This window comes from Chrysochloris asiatica, unplaced genomic scaffold, assembly GCF_000296735.1.
Source record: "Chrysochloris asiatica unplaced genomic scaffold, ChrAsi1.0 scaffold00196, whole genome shotgun sequence".
NCBI classification, from domain to species: Eukaryota; Metazoa; Chordata; class Mammalia; order Afrosoricida; family Chrysochloridae; genus Chrysochloris; species Chrysochloris asiatica.
In genome coordinates, this window is record NW_006408714.1 from 482,358 (window position 1) to 502,122 (window position 19,765).

A 19,765-nucleotide genomic window follows, 5' to 3' on the forward strand; every position below is an offset into this window, starting at 1 on the left:
GCTCCTTGGAGGCCAAGATGGCCAAACTTCGTCTCTCATACTTTGGACATATTGTCAGGAGGGAGCAGTCACTGGAGAAGGATATCATTTTTGGTAAGGTGGAGCTTCAGAGAAAAAGAAGAAGACCCTTAACGAGATGGAATTGGACAAGCAGCAGCATCAATTGACTCAAGCATGGCAGCAGTAGTGAGGTTGGCCCAGGATGGGGCACTGTTTCGTTCTGCTGTGCATAAAGTCACTATGGTTCAGTACCAACTCGAGGGCATCTAACAACAACACATATAAATGAAGGATCAATTGAAGTTGTAAAATATTTCATTTTGCTTTTATCAACCAACAACACTCTTGGAAGCAGCAATCAAGAAAGCAAAAGACACATTGCTTTAGGCATATCTGCTAAACAAGACCTCTGTAAAGTGTTCAGGAGCAAAGATATCAGTTTCAAGACCCAAGCCATGGTATTTTTATAAACTCATATGTATGTGAAAATTGGACAATGAATAAGGAAGACCGTAGAAGAATAGATACATTTAAGTTATGGTGTTAGATGAGAATATTTAAAATACCATGGAATGCCAATAGAACACACAGGTCTGTGTTGGAAGTACAGCCAGAGTGTTCCTTGGAAGGCAGAATGACCATACCTCAGCTCTTAGACTTAGGTTATATTATCAGGATTGACCAGTACCTGGAGGAGAATATCATGTTTAGTAAAGTAGAAGGTTGGAGAAAAAAGGAAGACTCCCAACAAGATAGATTGGCTCAGTGGCAGCAGCAATGGGCTCTGGTGTAGCAACGATTGTGAGGTTGGTCCAGGACCAGGCAGTGTTTCATTCTGTTTTGCATAGGATTGCTATGGGTCATTGCCCACTCGATTGCACCTAACAAGAACAAGAAAAAGTCATTAATTAAATGAATAATAATGTTGATCCCAAATCACTCCTGATCCAATTCAATGTCAACAGAGTTGAACTTAGAAACAGGATTTCTGAGATATAAGTCTTCATGGAAGCAGGTAGTGTAATCTTTCTCCCTTGCAGCAGCTGGTGAGTTTGGAACACTAACTTTGTGCTTATCAGCTGAACACTTAATTCATAGTAGCATCAGGGATCGTTTCTTTCTTATCATCTTCCCTAAAAAGCAGAGGATCAAGTGATTTTATAGGTGAGTTCTACCAGATATTTAAGTGACAGATCATCCCTATCATAATGTAGTGTTCAAAAAATATAAATAGAAAGACTTTGCTTAAATCAGTTTATAAAGCTAGTAGAAACTTAGTTGATAAGGAAAATTTAAGAAATAATATCTTACTAATAAGGAGCCCTAATGATGCTGTAGGATAAGCACTGAACTACTAACAACAAGGTTGGGAGTTCAAACCAACCAGCTGATCTGCAGGAAAAGAAAAAATTTCTTCTCCCATAAAGATGTACACCCTGGGAAACCCTATGAGTCAGAATCAACTCAATAGAAGTGTGTATCTTATTAATGGATACATAATAAGAATCCAGATTAAAATATTTTGATGTTGATGTTAGGAGCAATCAAGACAGCTATGACTCATAACAACCTTATGCACAACAGAACAAATCATTGCCCAGTCCTGTGCTTTACAAAGAATGATATCATTCTCCAGGGTTGGTCCCTCCTGATAATATGTCTGAAATATGAGTCTTCCCTTCCTGGATTCTAAGGAGTATTCTGGCTATACTTCTTAAATAACAGATTTGATTCTTCTGGAACCTCATAAATCAAATGCATCAATTATTCTACAGTCTTCATTACTCACCTTCCAGCATGCATATAAGGCTATTGAAAACACTATGGTTTGGATCAAGCACACCTTAGTACTCAAACTTATATCTTTACTCTTGAAAATGTTAAGAGGTCTTGTGCTGCAGATTTGCCTAATAATCAAAAAATAATTTGACTTCCTGACTGCACCTTCCATGAGTGTTGATAGTAGATCAAGCAAAATGAAGTCTTTGACAGGTTTAATCCTTTTTCATTTATCATGATGTTATTTGTTGGTCCATTGGTGAGGATTTTTGTTTCCTTTACATTGAGGTGCAACCCATTCCAAAGGCTGTGGTCTTTGAGTTTCATCAGTAAGTATTTTAAGTTCTCTACACTTTCAGCAAACAAGTTTCTTTCATCTACATATTTCAGGTTGTTAATGATTCTTGCTCCAATCCTGATGCCACATTCTTCTTCAAATAATTCTTATTCTCAGATATACAGATTGAATAAGTGTAATAAATGAATACAACCCTGGCATGTACATTTCCAGTTTTAAACTATTCAGTATCCCTCTGTTCTGTTTGAGCCACTGCCTCTTGGTCTATGTACAGGTTCCTCATGAGCAAAATTAAGTGTTCCAGAATACTCATTCTCTGCAATGTTGTTCATAGCTTGTCATGGTTTATACAGTTGATAGCCTTTGCATAGTCAATCAAGCACAGGTAAGCATCTTTCTGCTATTTTCTATTTTCAGCCAAGATCCATACAGCATCAGCAATGATAGCCATTTTTTATATTATGTTTAGCAAATTTTACTTGCATGTGATGTTAATGATATTGTCAGATGATTTCTACATTCTGTGGGGTCATCTCTCTTTCAAATGGGCACAAATAACGGATGTCTTCCAATCAGTTGGCCTGTTAACTGTCTACCAATTTCTTGGCATAGATGACTGAATGCCTCCAGTGCTGTGTCAGTTTGTTGAAATATTTCTATTTATAATCCATCAATTCCTGGAGCTTTGCGCCTTGTTAATGCCTTCAGTGCACCTAGACTTTTTCCTTCAGTATTATTGGCTCTTGGTTATATGCTGCCTCTTGAAATGGTTGAACATAGACAATACTTTTTGATATAGTGACTCTGTGTATTCCTTTTATCTTCTTTTGATGCTTTCAGTATCATTCAATATTTAGCCTGTAGAATCCTTCAGTATTTCAAATCAAGGTTTGAATTTTTTCTTCAGTTCTTCAGTCGAGAAATACTTTTCATTTTATAATATTTGAGTTTATTTACTCAGGCTGCCCTTTGACATTTTCTGTTTAGGTTTTTTACCTCCTCATTTCTTCCATTTGTTTTGGCATCTCTATGCTGGAGAGCAAGTTTCAGAGTCTCTTCTGACATGGTCTTTTACTTATTTCTGTTTTCTTAATGTGACCTTTGCTTTCCTACTGTATGATATTCTTGATGCCATACCACTTCTTTTCGGATGTTTAGTCTTTAGTATCTAATACATCAAATCTGTTCCTGAAATGATCTCTAAATTCAGGTGGGATATGTTCAAGGTTATAATCATGCTCATGTGAATTTCTTTTCATTTTCTGTTCAACAGTCTGCTCCTGGCATTGTTTTGACTGATGATATGTAGTTTTTCCAACATCTCTTCCCACTAATGGAGCCAATTTGTTTTCTGTGTGTGCCATTTGGTGAGGTCCATGTGTGTAGTCATCTTCTATGTTGTTTTAAAAAGGTATTTGCAATGAACAAAGAATTAGTCTTGCAAAATTCTATCATTTGATCTCCAGTATAATTTCTATCACCAAGGCCATATTTTACAATCACTGATCCTTCCTCTTTGTTTTCAACGTTTGCAATCCAATCACCAATAATTATTAATATATCTTGGTTGCATTTTTTATCAATTTCAGATGGATGAAGTTGCTAGAATTCTTCAATTTGATCATCAATGTCTTTAGTGCTGGGTGTGTAAATTTGAATAATAGTGGTATCAACTGGTCTTCCTGGTACACATATGGATATCAGCCTATGACAGACAGCATTGTACTTCAAGGCAGATTCTGATATGTTGTTTTTGAGGATGAATGCAATGCCATTCCTCTTCAATTTGCCATTACTGGCTTAATAAACCATGTGATTTATCAGATTAAAAATGGCTAATACTAATACATTTCAGCTCACCAATACCTAGGATAGCTATCTTTATGCATTCAATTTCAGTTTTGACAACTTCCAATTTTCCTAGGTTCATACTTCATCTGATTATTAATGGATGCTTCTAGCTATTTCTCCTCATTGTGGGTTTGAAGGAGAAAGAAAGATATTTTGAAAGAGCAATTGATATGACTTGCAGGTGAATTGATAATGTTGGTTTTCAATTGTATTCTGCAGAATTCTAACCTTCCAATTTATGCCTTAGGAGTTACTCCAGAGTTCAGGAAAGAGAAGAGCTGAGCTTACAGAAGTTTACCACATTTGCTTTAATTAGAACAGAACCATTTTTACGGGTTTTATGTATTGGACTTCCATATGATTTTTAATTTTTTCTTATGTTGTCCTGTATATTAGTTGGATTCTTCTCATTGTGAACCATTGAAAATAGAACTCTGATTAATCTGAGAAATATATCCCTTACCCTCACTGTACCTCTTAAAATAAGATATTAATTGACAAATAAATAAATGGGGTATTTCATATAACTTTAAGAAGAGTTGAACAGCTATCTTGCAAGGAAAAGAGAGAAGAAGGGATAACAAATATCCAGGATCATTACAAGGAGTTCAGTAATTTAGAATTTATTAATCTTCTCTCTAGAATATTTCCATTGAATGCTTTCACTTCAAGGAATCTCATCTCTGAGTTGATTTTTTATAACTTTACTGTCCTGGGACTGAAGATCAAGTTCAACTGGATTCAAGTGACTACCTCAGGATTAAGTAGTATGCTTAGATTTAAAAACACAATTGAGTTTCTCCTGGCATAGGGTTCCAAAGACAGTGCCTCAAGTGTGGTACTGGCAAATATAAAAAGTACTGATATGAGAGATACAGCATATATAATCATCAGTAACTTCTAGATTTTGACTCTCAAAGATCCCCACCCCCCCAAAAAAAAAGCCAAGAATGCAAACAGGGAGGCAACAGATGATATCAACATTGAGAGTGGGGTGATAGGTTTGATTTTGGAAATGTGATTTGATTTTCAACATGTGACTATGTGCAGAAATATCCAGTAGACACACATAAAGAATGGAAACTTCCAAGAAGATCAGATTGGAGCTAGAGGTTTGAGTTGTTGGCATAGGAGTAATAATTGAAACCCTGAGGACATTTTATAAAAAATGTCTTTTTATAAAAGAAAGGGTAGCATAGAGAAGAATAGAAGGGGAGTTGTTGTTTCATTACCTAAGAGATGAAAGTAATTGTGCCTCTTGTTATACAAGACACAGCTATGAACACAGGCACTTTTGACTGCAAAGCCATAAATCAGAGATGTGGCCAATTTTCCTAGGAGATTAAATTGCTGGTTACCTGAATTTGTCTACTCATCCAGCTGTTTTTGTGTTATGTTGACTCAGTGTGAACCTTCCTCATGGTCTCCAACTGTGTCTGATCTAATGCTTCCACATGGAAATCTGCAATGTGATACTGACTCAGATGTTCCCTCAAAGTTTGCCCAATTACTGACTTTTAAAAACTCACTCCAGAACGCAAGGTGATATAGTCTTTTCTGGCATGTGGAAACATAAGGGAATCTCATCATGCAGTGAACAATGCATAGAGTTTCTCTCACTTACAACACAGATGTCCTTTTGTTTTCCACCTCTGACCCTATGTAAGTAGCTTAGCTGCGGGAGTGAGAAACAAGGGCACACTCTTACTGGGAGCTATTACAACCTTTAGTAGATCACAGCAGTTTTTAAAAATACCAGCTCAGCAAAAGTCACATGCTTCAGAGACCACATTACATGATAGAATATTTGTAACCACAGTTAAACTGGTCCAAATAGTTTATTTAGAAAAATTCCAGACTGGGGCCAAGGTATAGGAAAATAGCTTCATAATTTATAGGGCTTGTTTAAGCCTTCAATTTTGCCTCAGTGTAAAATTAAATTTCACTCTTGTTCTGTTTCTTCTTGCAATATTAGTTTCCAGGCACTGCTGACAAACACTGCCTCAGAAAGTTCTACTTTATAAAGCAACAGAAAATTTGTTTGTAAGCTCCTGATTAACTTAACAACTACTGAGTATAAATCCATGGTTTGGGAGGAAGCAAAGTATTGGACTTTGCTCACCAAGTTGGTTGTTCCAAGGGGCCTGACCATGGCTGGCCCAAGAGAAGTCAATTGTGGTTTTTGAGGAGAGAGGGAAGTATGAACTTTGGTATAATACTGGAATCTAGTACAAAAGGTCTCTGCATTGCTATTCCCCATGCCCAAATCACTGTTTTCATAGCCAGCTGTACTCCTGATACCTCACGCTTCAGGTCTCAAGTGTCACTTCCCCAAGATGCATTCTCTGACTAGTTCACCTTTCCAATTCTCCCAACAATTATCATCACAGTGTGGGCTTCTTTCCTTCAAAACCTTTCTCTCTAGCTCTAAGTATTTCATTACTTTATATGTTTGTTTATTTTTTAGCTTTCTCTTCTCTCTAAAATACAAATTACATAAAATCACAACTTTATCCTGCTTTCTTTTTTCAGAATCAGAATAAAATAGTATCATGGTTATCAAATATTTTAGTCTCAGAAGACTTTACAATCTTAAAAGTTATTGAGGACCCCAAGAGCTGTTATTTACAACATATATTTACAACATATGTTGTAGCTATCAATGTGTACTGTTAAAAACTAAAAGTGAAAAATTTTGACATGGATTTATTAATTTTTTAAAATATAACAGTGAAACAATATACTGTTGTTACTAAGTGTAGTTGAGTTTGTTCCGACTCATAGCAACCATATAACAGGGTTCCCAAGGAGTGGCTGATGAGCTTGTGCCACTGACCTTGTGGTTCAAACCAATTTTGCAGTCCAGCACATTAACCCACAGCATCACACCAGGATTCCATTAACATAAACTCACATGCTTTTTATTTAAAAAATCAAAACACTCTTTTCTAAAACAAAAGAAAAGTAGTATGATGAACAGCATTATTTTACATTTTTGCATATATTTGTAATGTCCAGCTCAATAAATTAGAACAATATTCTCTTATCTGCTTCTTCATTCAAGTTAATATGATAATTATTTAGTTGAGAAACATATAAAAATATCAAAATATTGCAGGTATTCTTCTTTGGTGCAACATCAAATAATGACAAATGATGGGTCTTTAATGATTAGTCATAATGTAGAATCTGAAACCATATCAATGAACTTTTCAGACTCATGTACATTAAATTCATTTGAAAAACTTTTTCACTTCTGAATGTAATGTGGATTAGTGATTTAGAGAACATTAATTAACTAAGTTGTACAGATTTACCAAATGATAACACACTTCATTATATAGTATCAGAGAGTCACGTTTATTAGTAACATCACTGCTACACATATACACATTTCCTCAAATTTGAGTTTTTACTTAGGAGTTTAAATTTTATGAATGGTATCAAACACTGTCAAGTAATTTATCTTGAAGTCACTGTATAACTTCATTCATTTTCCAAAAAAATTTTGAACTATATCCAAGTCTGAATAACCTTAACTTGGCTCTTAGTCATTCTTTCATAAAAAAGGATTTTCCATTAAAAAGTGGCTAATTCATTTTCCAATTCAAACAATCACACAAGTGCTTTTCTTTGAGTCAACTATCACAGTATGTAGCGTAACTGCAAGACAAAGTTCTCATTTGTCAAACTTGGAAGGATGGTTATTTCTCTTGTTCTTCACCCTTCTGGTGTTTGAAAAGCCTGCGAGCTTACTGAGATCCAAATATCCAGTTAGAGCTGGGTTCTAAACAGCAGCAAAGAAAGAACAAAAGAAAACCACAAGTTTCTTGGTGAAGTTTAGCATGCCATTTTTCCATCACTCTTAACTAAGTCACTAATGAAAAATTGTGTTTAATATGATGCACATACATATCACTACTGTGACTACATTCTTGGTACACCATACTTTTTCAAAGGCCATACGAGCTACTCCCAGTCATCCTGCACTAATATGTTGCTAATAGAAGTGTAGCAAAGATTAGCAAGATGGTTGGTTGGTTGGTTATGTGACATGGAGTCGGTTCCAACTCATAGTGACACTGTACAGGGTTTCTGAGGCTGTAAATCTTTATGGGAGCAGAATTCTTGGTACATCATACTTTTTCAAAGGCCATACAAGCTACTTTCAGTCCCATCCTGCACTAATATGTTGGTAATGGAAGTGTAGCAAAGATTAGTAAGATACTGAGCCAATATTTTTCTTTTTTTCTGGGAATATAAAATAGCTATATTTCCAAGCCTCTCTCAAAGTGAGTTTGGGCCTCTGAGATTAAATTCTGACCTATACATTGACAGAGGTTCAAGCCAGATTCAGAAGAGGATGTAGTATGAGGGATATCATTGCTGATATCACATAGATCTTGGTTGAAACTAAAGGCTACCAGAAAGAGGTTTACTGTGCTTTATTGACTATGCAAAGACTTCTGATTGTGTGGATTATTACACGCTATGGAGAATGTGTATTCTAGAGCACTTAATTGTGCTCGTGAGAAACCTGTGCATAGACCAAGAGACAATTGATTGAATAGAACAAGGGAACACCAAATGGTTTAAAATTAGGAAAGGTGTATGCCAGGGTTGTATTCTGTCACCATACTTATTCAATCTATATGCTGAATAAATAATCCAGGAAGCTGCGTTATATGAAGAAAAATATAGCATCAGGATTAGAGTAAGACTCATTAACAACCAGCAATATGCAGATGATACAACCTTGCTTGCTGAAAGCTAAGTCTTTATCTCTCATAATTTGGACATATTATCAGGAATGACCAGTTCCTGGAGAAGAATTCCATCTTGGGTAAAGTGGAGGGTCAGAGAAAAAGAGAAAGACCCCCAGTGAGATGGACTGACATGGTGACAGCACCAATGGGCTCACATGTAGCAACAGTTGTGAGGTTGGCACAATGTTTCATTGTGGGTTGCTATGAGACATACCAACAACAACATATGAGAAGAAATAATGTATGCCTAGTCCATGACTGAGCATAACTCCTTACATATTCGTTCATGCTATTTTCCCCTTCCATGGAAAATGTGGACCCATAAGCCATCACTTGGAAGATAACTTACCAGGAGAGCTATCTAGACGAACTATCCATCAGACTTAAGGTGAAACATAGCCTTTACTTGTTAACCCACTGAGATCTATACTATTTATACTACAGCATAATCTATCTCTAAAACAGAAAGCTACCTTTTGAGTCCCAATGGGAATTACAATTCTCAAAGAGTATACTCACACACTTAACCACTAGTTCCAAAGCTTAATATTTTTGTTCAGTTCGTCATACTTCATGTTAAGGTTAGTTTTCATCCCCAACCATTATTAACATTTAAATGTTAATAAAAACTGAATTGAAAAATGGTGGTGTTTGAATTCTCTAAAGTTTCCTTCCTATGAATCTATATAAGCAAATTTACCCAAGTTCTTCCCAGTGTTCAACTCTATATACAAAGGAGTATTGGTATTGAGAAGCATCCTATGTTGGTAGTTGAGAGCAGAGCTTCCTTCCCTGAGAGCAAGGTTAGGCAAATTACAGACTGCTAGCACAATCTAGAGTTCTGGTGTGGGGTACAGGGTAATGCACTGGACTGTAAGGTCAGTCTGAACCACAAGGTCAGCAGTTCCTGCATACTAACTGGTTCTTGGAAACTCTAGACAGGATCACTATGAGTCAGAACTGACTTGATGGCAGTTGACAACAATGACAGTATAATCTGGTCAGTAGCCTATGAGCTAAGTTTTAAATTGTTTAAAGTTAGAAAGGAGGAGGAGAAGAATATGCAACAGAGATGTTATATTACCACAAAGCCTGAAATAGTTATTCTATGGTCCTTTGTAGTAAAAATCAGCCAACCTATTGTTTAAAGTAAAATTGAAAAGTATCTCTATATAAATGAGCAATTTTGGAATACTATATCTTAAAATATCAAAAGCTGTGTATAGAAATTATTCATACCAATGTGACAAGTTGCTTTCAAGTTACTCCAAATGCATTCGATGTTTGTATATCCATGACATCTGGACCCTGAAATGATTCACTTTTGATAAAATTATTTAAGTAATACATTTTTATTTGAAAAAATTAGAAGACACAGCTAGGTAAATTAATTTTAACTTGAACATTGGTAATTTTCCAAATCAATATAACCGACGTATCTTCTCATTTTTCTTTAATAAATATATATTCTTCCTGTAATTTTTCAAAATCAATTAAAAATAAATAGTGTCTCGCTATGGATGGTACAAAAATAGAAAATGGAAAGCATCTGGAGGCGAGTCTTCTTAAAAACAGTGTCAGGAACTAGGTAAATAATACCAAGAGAAAAGGATGCTCAGATAAACTCTGATAGGATATCTAAATTATCAGAAAAACCTCTTGGGAGTTGTTGTTAGGTACCTTTGGGTCGGTTACGACTCATAGTGACCCCATGTGTAACAGAACAAAACACTGCCCAGTCCTGCTTCATCCTCACAATTGTTGTTATGTTTCAGCCCAGTGCTCTGCCACTGCGTCAAACTATCTCCTTGACAACTTCCTCTTCTTCACTTTACCAAGCTTGATGTCCTTCTCTAGGGACTGGCCGTCGTGATAGTATGTTTGAAGTATCAGAAATGAAATCTCACCATGCTGGTATCTATGAAGCATTCTGGCTAACTTCTTCCAACACAGATTTGTTTGCTCTTCTAGCAGTGTAAGGTACTTTTAATATTCTTCTCCAACACCAAAACTCAAATATATCAATTCATCTACAGTCTTCTTAATTCATTTTCCAACTTTCACATACATATGAGGCAATTGATAATACCATGGCTTGGGTCAGAAGCACCTTAGTCCTCGAAGTGACATTTTTTACTACTGAATACTTTAAAGAGGCCTTGTGCTGCAGGTTTTCCTAAGGCTGCACATTCTTTGATTCCTTGACTGCTGCTTCCAACAGTGTTGCTAGTGGATCCAAAAAAATGAAGTTTTTGAAAATTTCAACCTTATATCTATTTATCATGATGTTATTTATTGGTCTAGTGGTGAGGATTTTCATTTTCTTTACATTAAAGGTCAACCCATACTGAAAGCTGTGGTCTTTGATTTTCATCTGGGCACAACACTGTTCTCTTTGGATATATTTTAAATAACCATGACAAGAAAGATCATTTTAAAAAATAAAAAGAGAATAAAGGAAGAAGGGAAAAACAACAAGCCCAGAAACAATGAAAAGAAGAAAGACAGAGTTGATTTTTCTGAAGAGAAATCATAATTGTTTTGCAATTTCATTTATGTCCTGGAAGAGAACCCTGGCTACATCTCTTCCCTCTCATCTGCTTTCTTTTCCTTTACTTGACTTTTATCGTCTTTTCTTTCATGCTTTGTGGGTAGGACCTGAGACACTTAAGGTACCAGGTTTCTATTGATTTCTAGTCAATGAAATAAAGGAATACAATCCACTTATGACTCTGATTCCAGAGATGCTATTAATGATCAGAAAAAGATATACAATGACTGGACACTTTGTCAATACAAAGACATTATGTGTCTTGAATAGACACCTTGTTGTTTGTTGTTAGGTTGCCATTGAGTCTGTACCAACTCATAGTGACCTTATGCCCAACAGAACGAAACACTGCCTGGTCCTGGGCCAATCTCACAATTGTTGCCATGTTTGAGCCTATTGATGCTGCCACTTTACCAATCCATCTCACTGGGGGTCTTCCTCTTTTTATCTGACCCTCCACCTTACCAAACATGATATCCTTCTCCAGTGACTGGTCCCTCTTGACAATATGTCCAAAGTATGAGAGACAAAGTTTGGCCATCTTGGCCTCCAAGGAGCACTCAGGCTGCACTTTTTCCAACACAGATCTCTTGGTTCTTTTGGCAGCCCATGGCACTTTCAATATTTTCCTCCAACACCATAACTCAAAAGCTGGACAGTGAATATGGAAGACTGTAGAAGAATTGATGCTTTTGAGTTATGGTGTTGTGCCCAGATGACAGTGTTAAAGCAACCTAGCGAAATTAGCTAAATGTTGGAATCAAAGGCAGTTCCTTCTTAGATTTAATTAAATGCATGGGTCAGGGCAGGGGATAAAGGAGTACAAACATGCTGACAAAAATAGCCATTATCCTCTACAAATAATGAGCCAGAACAGTATGTTAAACTATCTCACAATCTAAGAACAAGGACCATCAGATCTTAAAATTGGTCTCATTGTCTTGAATTCCAAAGCTATTTAAGATTGAGTTACAGGATAGTGGGGATGCTTACATGACCTGGAAGTCACTTCCCTTCTCTGTGCCTCACTTACAACTGAAATAAGATTAAACCTAGTGTTGCTCATTCAAAGTCCCTAGGATTTTAAAGGATTTAGAAGTTTAGAGTTTTGTCAAGAGTCATTCATTGCTTTTAGTATCTCGGGAAGTCTAGTAGACATTATAAGACAATAAAAGTCATCCAATTATTGAGTGCTGCTTTTGTTTATCAAAGGATTGGTTATATAAAAGGAATGAAAAAAACGTACTGACTATTGACATGCTCGGTAGACTACTTATTTTTACCAAAACATCATCATCTTAGTTATGACCAAAGAGTCAAGATCTCTATTAAGTGAAAAAATAACTAAAAGGAATCCTTGTTAGAAAACGGTAGAAAATTCTAGAATAGGTAATTTCTAGTGGTTTCTCAGGTCTCATATTCTTTAGTTTTAGGTATCAAATTCCTATGGCCCAATGTGAATGACCATATTTTAAATTGTTCATTCAAAATTATTTCCCAGGATAAGCTTGTAAAACTCATCCTCCCCACAAAGATGAAAATGGACAGTATTTTTCACAGCTGAAGCAATAAATTTTAAGATTATTTTTCTTTGACTGTACTGGAGGTACAAATTAAATGATAAAGCAGCATGTGGAAATGTAAACATCATTTCCTTACTTTGTCACTGTTTCATAATCATGCCATTCTCCCCCCTTTGTATTTATTTTTATAAAACCAGGCTTGTTTGTTTGTTTGTTTATTTGTTTTTGTGTTGTTGTTGATTTCAATAGAAACATTTACTTTAGATCTTCCTGTGGGCAGTAACAGGGATGGAGTTGACAACCACAGGAAACATCTCAGGGTCTACCTTCTCAAACTACATATGTTTCTGTGGCCAAATGCAGCCACTTCATTCTATAGTGAATGTACTATTTCAGGTCTTCAAAATCTACCACTTGTATTAGTTTAATAATTGGTTTCCCAACCTCCAATTTTACCATCTTCCCACCCAAACTTTTATACTGCTGTCAGATAAATCATTCTAAGGCACAGTTCTGAAAACACTCCCTGCTACAAAGTCTTCATTGGTTCCTCAGTGACTATGGAAAAAAGTGAAATCTCCTTAGCCTGAAAATCAAGGCACTGTATAATCTGACTTTCACATACTTATCAAACATTATTCCTGCTACAATTCAATCCACTTTTAACTCTAGTAATATGGTTCTCTTTACTATTTTCCATTTCACCACGTACTTTCATGCCTCCAACTCTTTGCTCATGCTATTCCTTCCAGCTGAAATTCAATTTCTTTCCAACTTCTCCCCCACCCCTAATTTCCATAGCACATTACACATATTTTCGTTGACCTCACACTGCATTATGCAATCCTGCAATGTTTTTGGACAAGACAAAATTCATGTCCCATTTGGAGCCTGATATTGTTGGATGTTGAATCAATTCCAACTCATATGGACTCTGTAGGACAAAGTAGATTTTCACACAAGGTTTCCTAAGCTATAATCTTTTATGAAAGCAGATAATCATCTCTTCTCACTCAGAGTGCCTGGTGGGTTCAAATTGCCAATCTCTCAGTTAGCATCCAAGCGTCATAAATTGAGGTGTTTCATCTTGAATTTGTCCCAGGATTTAACAGATTCTCTGAAGTAATTTTATTGTTGTTGTAAGTGCCATCAAGCCAGTTCTGACTTAGCAACCCTGTATAGGGTTTCCAAGGAGCGGCTAGTGGATTTGAACCACCAACTTTGTAGTTAGCAGTCTAGTGCCAAGTCCTACAGTGCCTTAGTTACCCTAAAGTGGTTACTTGTAAAATTATCCTTCTGGCAATGCTCCTGGAGACATAAAGTGACTATATAAAAAGAAAAGTGTTTCTATTAATTGAGCTCAAAGATATCATTTAAAATATTCCTTATTTGAAATAAACCCATAATTTTTCTCAGAAAGTTTTCCTCTGCCACTTTAGCCTTACCAAATTCCCAAATGGCATGACCAATAATCTGGTTTTTGTTAATTTGTTTGTTCTCTGAGTTTCTGGTTGCTTCTGCTGCTGGAAAATAACTCCTACTTGCTGAGGGTCTTGAGCAAAGATTATGCCTGCTTGCAGGAAAGAGTATATCCACAACCAAGTGAAAACAGATTTCATTCCACTTCAGAGTAGGGATGTCTTTGGCTAAGCCAAGGAAGGAAAGCCTAGAATTCTGGGTAGCTCTTACCAGAGCCTTCATAGGTTCCAGGCACAGAAGAAAGTCAAGCCAATGTTGTCTTTCACTGCGTAGGACATGGAAGAGAGACAGCTGGAAATTCAAGCAAATGGGAAAACTCAATAAATAAACAAAACACAATGCCAAAGCTAGGTCAAAATTCTATTTATTATATTAAAGCTAGGTCAAAATTCTGTTTATTGTTATTATGAGTATACAAATTTCTATGCCATAATTTTTGTTGTTAATAAGTGCTGTTGAGTCAGTTCTGACCCATAGCAACTGTGTATAGGGTTTTTGAGGATCCGGCTGGTGAACTTGAACAACCAACCTTGTAGATCAAACCGACTTGACAGTCCAGCACATTAATCCACAGTACCACACCAGGACTCCAGTATTTTGCATGATGTATTGAAGTGAGCTCAGATAGTTTTACATGAGGGAAGACGCTTGATATGTGGTTAACTTTTTCAATATATGATTAATTAAGCTTTAACAAAATTGAAAATGGCTTACAGGCTCCCATTATAATCTCTGCAGACTCCTAGGAATCTAAGATCTAATATTTGGAAGCATCTTTAGAGGGGATTAATCCCAGTTCAATTTTGGAACATGAAGTACTTAACATTTCCTTCAGCTTTACTTTTTCATTCTTAAGCTTTACTGCTAGAAAATCATTTCTTTGTTTTAAAGTCCACTATTTCCGGGCTGCGAACCTTAAGGTCAGCAGTTCGAAACTACCAGCCGCTCCGCGGGAGAAAGATGAGGCTTTCTACTCCCGTAAGGATTTACACCCTCGGAAACCCTGTACAGGGTCGCTCTGGGTCGGAACCGACTCGACGGCACTTAACAACAACAACAACATTTCTACTAAAACTACTCAGATTTTAATATACACGATTTCTTTATGAAACATAATGCCACACAACGATTTGAAAATAGAAAGGTTTAGATACAAGCATTGCAAAGAATTACTAAGAATTAGTTCTTACCAGGTAGCTGGAGAAAGTGACACTAGAGGGGTTGCTTCATCAACCATGACAGAGCCACTTTTGCAGACTCTTCCCTTTTATTTGATCAGAAAAAATGACTGTGGACACTTAAGAGTTTATTTTGTTTATAAAATCAATACACGGCTTACAATAGAAATTCTAAAAATGCAAAACTATCAAGTAAAAATTTCCCTAATTCTTTACCATCACCTTTGTATGTTGTTAGCTAGCTAGTTAGTTAGTTAGTTAGTTAAGCCAACTCTGACATTATTATGTAACAGAAAGAAATGTTTCCCAGTCCTCCAGTGTTGAGTCATCTTCATGATTGCTGATATGTCTGAGTCTGGTATTATGGCTCTTGTGACACAGCCAGTCTGGAATCTGTCTGAACCCTTACACACCTTTTTGTTTGCATGTACTAAAATATGTATACATCTATATTTACAGATTTTTTTTATCAGCTTACAAATATGAATTATGTTTCTTAGACACCATTACTAGCAAAATAGAATGGAAAGGATGCATATTTTATTCACAAACTTATACATAGAATGAAATGGAAATTGTTATTAAGTGCCATCGAGCTGGTTCCTTCCTACTCATAGTAACCCTGTATAAGGTTGTCAAGGAGCAGCTGGGAGTTTGAACCACTAACATTTTCCCATCTTTTTTTACCCCTCGAGAAGACTTAGCCCTTTGCTTAATTTTAAACCACAAGTTTAGGTTGCTCTGATCCGTAGCTGCAACCAGAACATATTTTCCAAATTATAAGCACTGGACTGCTAACTGCAAGGTTGGTGGTTCAAACCCAGCATCTGCTCCTCAGAATCCCTATACAAGGTCTCTATAAAATTGGAAAGACCCAACAAAACTTAACAACAACCATATTCTTAAGATAAAGAAAAACTAGAGAGCATTGCCAGACAACAATTTGATATTTCAAGAAGCAAAAATCAACAATGATAATGACAAACTATTAATTTAAATGAAAAGCAAGCCTTTGCTTGCTGGTTTGCTACAGAGCTTCTCTACCTTTTCCATCTTTTTTGCTAACCCCTACTTCTTTGTGTGTTGGCCTTTCTATTCTTGGTTGTGTGTTTTTAAGTACTTTCCTCCTCTGCTGGTCTTTATCCTCCCTTTCTTTATTCACCTGCTCCTTTTCTATCCCTTCTTTGTTGGTGGTATTGTTGTTATATGCCATTAGGTTGGTTTCAACTCATAACAACCCTGTGTATAACAGAGTGAGAAATTGTCTGGTCTTGAGCCATCTCACAACTGTTCGGATGTTTGAGTCCATTGTTGCAGCTATTTTGTCAATCTAATCTCTTTGAGGGTCTTCCTCTTTTTTGATGAGCCTTTACCCATCATATATAATTATAATATTTTCAAAAACACCCCAAGCAGACTACTTAAACATATTGTGCTTTTTTTTTTTGTTTTTTTTAAATGTCCGCATTGAGTTGACTCCAAATCATGGTAACCCAAATGTGTAGGGTAGAACTATTCCATGGGGTTTTCAAGGCTGTACACTTTCTTTTCTTACTTTTTTATTTTTTAATGTTTTATTGTGAATTATGTGATAATTTACATTGGAGAACATTAGTTTTACATTCATCCTATCGTATATCATTTCATTGCTATGGTTACAATTCCTTCCATGCATCATCAACCAACCAAAGGGTATACCCTGCAAGCCTGCCCCCCAGTCGTCAGCACACAACCTCTCTCTCTCTCTGTGTCTAAAGTCCCCAACTGCTCCATCTCTCCATGTCATCGTCTCTGCTTCCATCTCTGGCATCACTGCTTCTCTGGGTAGGGTCCCACTCTCCGCTCTTTTCCCTTGATGGTCCCAAGGACCTCCGCTCCTAGGCTGAAAAGCTAATCACTCCCTCCTTGCTACAAAACATCTACCATTACATTTCCAACCCTTACAAGCAGGCCTGATAACAAATATTCAGTATTATATCACAAGAGACCCATTCATATTTCATTTCATCAGCCCTACCTAGACATATTGGATACTACTCACTGGAGATTCTATCTTCCTTCACGCCCTCTGAATCTAGGTTCCCTCTTGAAAGCTTGTAAGCCAGTCACTTCTTGCCTTTATAGACCTCCCCCCACCCCCATTTTGCGTAGCCAATGTCCAAGTTGCCCATCCCTGTCTACTCTGTGTATGGAAGGGGTGGGAATGATCCTTGCTGTAAGGATTTGTTCCCTCTTTTGAGCTACTGCATCCATAGGTGTAGGTCAAGTCATTCAAATTGTATCACATTACTCTGTTTTTCCTCTTCTTTTTTCTTCTGGTTGAGCTCTGATCATCCAGTTATTGAAGCCAGGTCAAGTGGGTATTATCTGCGAGTGTGTGTGTTCTTGTGCATATGCCCTTTCTTCTTATCAGCTGGACACGTTACTCTCCACTCTAGTCCTCTGTGGCTATTTCACTGACTCTGGGACCAAGAGTTCCCAGGTCTTGCCACACTGCTGGCCAACCAGGTCTCTACCTGGGGTCACGGAAGTCTATTGAACATTGTAGGGCTTAACTTGCAGCTTCAATGCTGTTTTACCCTCACTTCCCCTTATCGATGATGAGCGTGGTCACCATTCAGAGTGTGTATTCCCATTGAGTCTTAGACTTGGAAGGGGGTTTCCACTGAGGGGACCCGACCACTTGCCTTGATGTCTCCTGGGCAAGCAACTTGCTTGTTCTTGTAGTAACAGTCGGTCTGCATATGTTGTTTTGTATTTTTCCTGTAGGTCTTTCTTTCAAGAAGTATCTTCTGTTCTTCTAGCCACTCCAGGCTGGTCTGCTTGTTCTTTCAAGTGAAAATTTCCCAACTCTGAAGATCTGGATGTGGTTCAGGCTTCCACCTATAGTCTTATGTAATGCAGAGGCTCCATAGAAAGCCTCCTTCATTGGGCACGTTGTAGCCCCATTTTAGGTTTTCCAATCAGTTGTAGGCAGAAGACGGACTTACAAGCTTTCTATGGTGATGTTTCTGGCTATTCCTTTCTCTCCACCTCCAGTGTCTATTTTATAATACAATTCAAGGAAAACCGAGATTCAAAAGACAGCCAAACATCTTAAACTTTTCCCCATTCCACCCGTGTCTCAATCCCTGTATCCCAGAGCCCTGATGTTCCAAGGTTGTGCATACATCATTATTTACCTCTGTCCCACTTAGCCCATGCAAATCTGCCTAATTGTTCTCCCATCTGCTTTGTTCTTCCATTCACCTCTCCCTTCTTGTATAATTGGCCCCCTCCTCAGCACCCAAAGTATCCTGTGTCTATTCCCTGTCCTGTGCTCCACCTACCCCTCCCTCCCTTCACCCCCCCTATATCCCAACAACCAGCAAAGAATCCACCCCCCTTTAATATGTGTTCTTTTTCTTAGTCTTTTACAGTAGTGGTCCTATGCAGTATTTCTTATTTTGTGACTGACTAATTTCACTCAACATAATGTCCTCAAGGTTTATCCATGTTAAGTGGTGGCTTGCAGCTTCCTTGTTATTCTTCAAGTTAGCATGATATTCCATTGTGTGTATGTACCACAGTTTCTTTATCCTTTCTTCAATTGATGGACACTTTGGCTTACTCCATCTTTTGCTATTGTAAATAGTGCAGCTATGAACATTGGTGTGCACATATCTTTTCGTGTTGTGGCTTGTATTTCTTGTGGGTAAATACCAAGTAGAGGAATTGCTGGATCATAAGGTATTTCTATTTGCAACCTTCTGAGGAAGCACCAGATTGCTTTCCAGAGAGGTTGGACCATTTTGCAGTCCCACCAGCAATGTACACTTTCTTAGTGTCTCTTAGTGGATCCAAACCATTAACCTTTGGCTAGTAGTCAAGCACTTAACTATTTAGTTCACCCAGAAACAATGCAGTGCAGTATGTTGTTGTTGATAAGTGCTGTCGAATCGGTTCCAACCCATAGTGACCTTGCATAGGGTTTCCAAGGAGTGGCTGATGAATTTGAACTTTGTGGTTCTAACTGACATTAGGGTCAAGTGTTTATCACCAGGACTTCAATGAAGACTGTTTTGTAGATTGCTTTATTTCTTTGACTGTTACATAATAATGTCTGTTACATAAAAATGTCTACATGTTTCTATGTCAATATAATAAATTTAATGATTATACTGCTTATATAATTCATTGAGACATCATTATTATAATGTACAAGTTTCTATGCCAGAATTCAGCATGATGTATTTAAGTGAGCTCAGATAGTTCTGCATGACAGAAGTCTTTTGAATGTACTTAACTTTTTCAGTTTTATATAATGCATTATGTAAGCAGTATAACCATTACATTTGTTG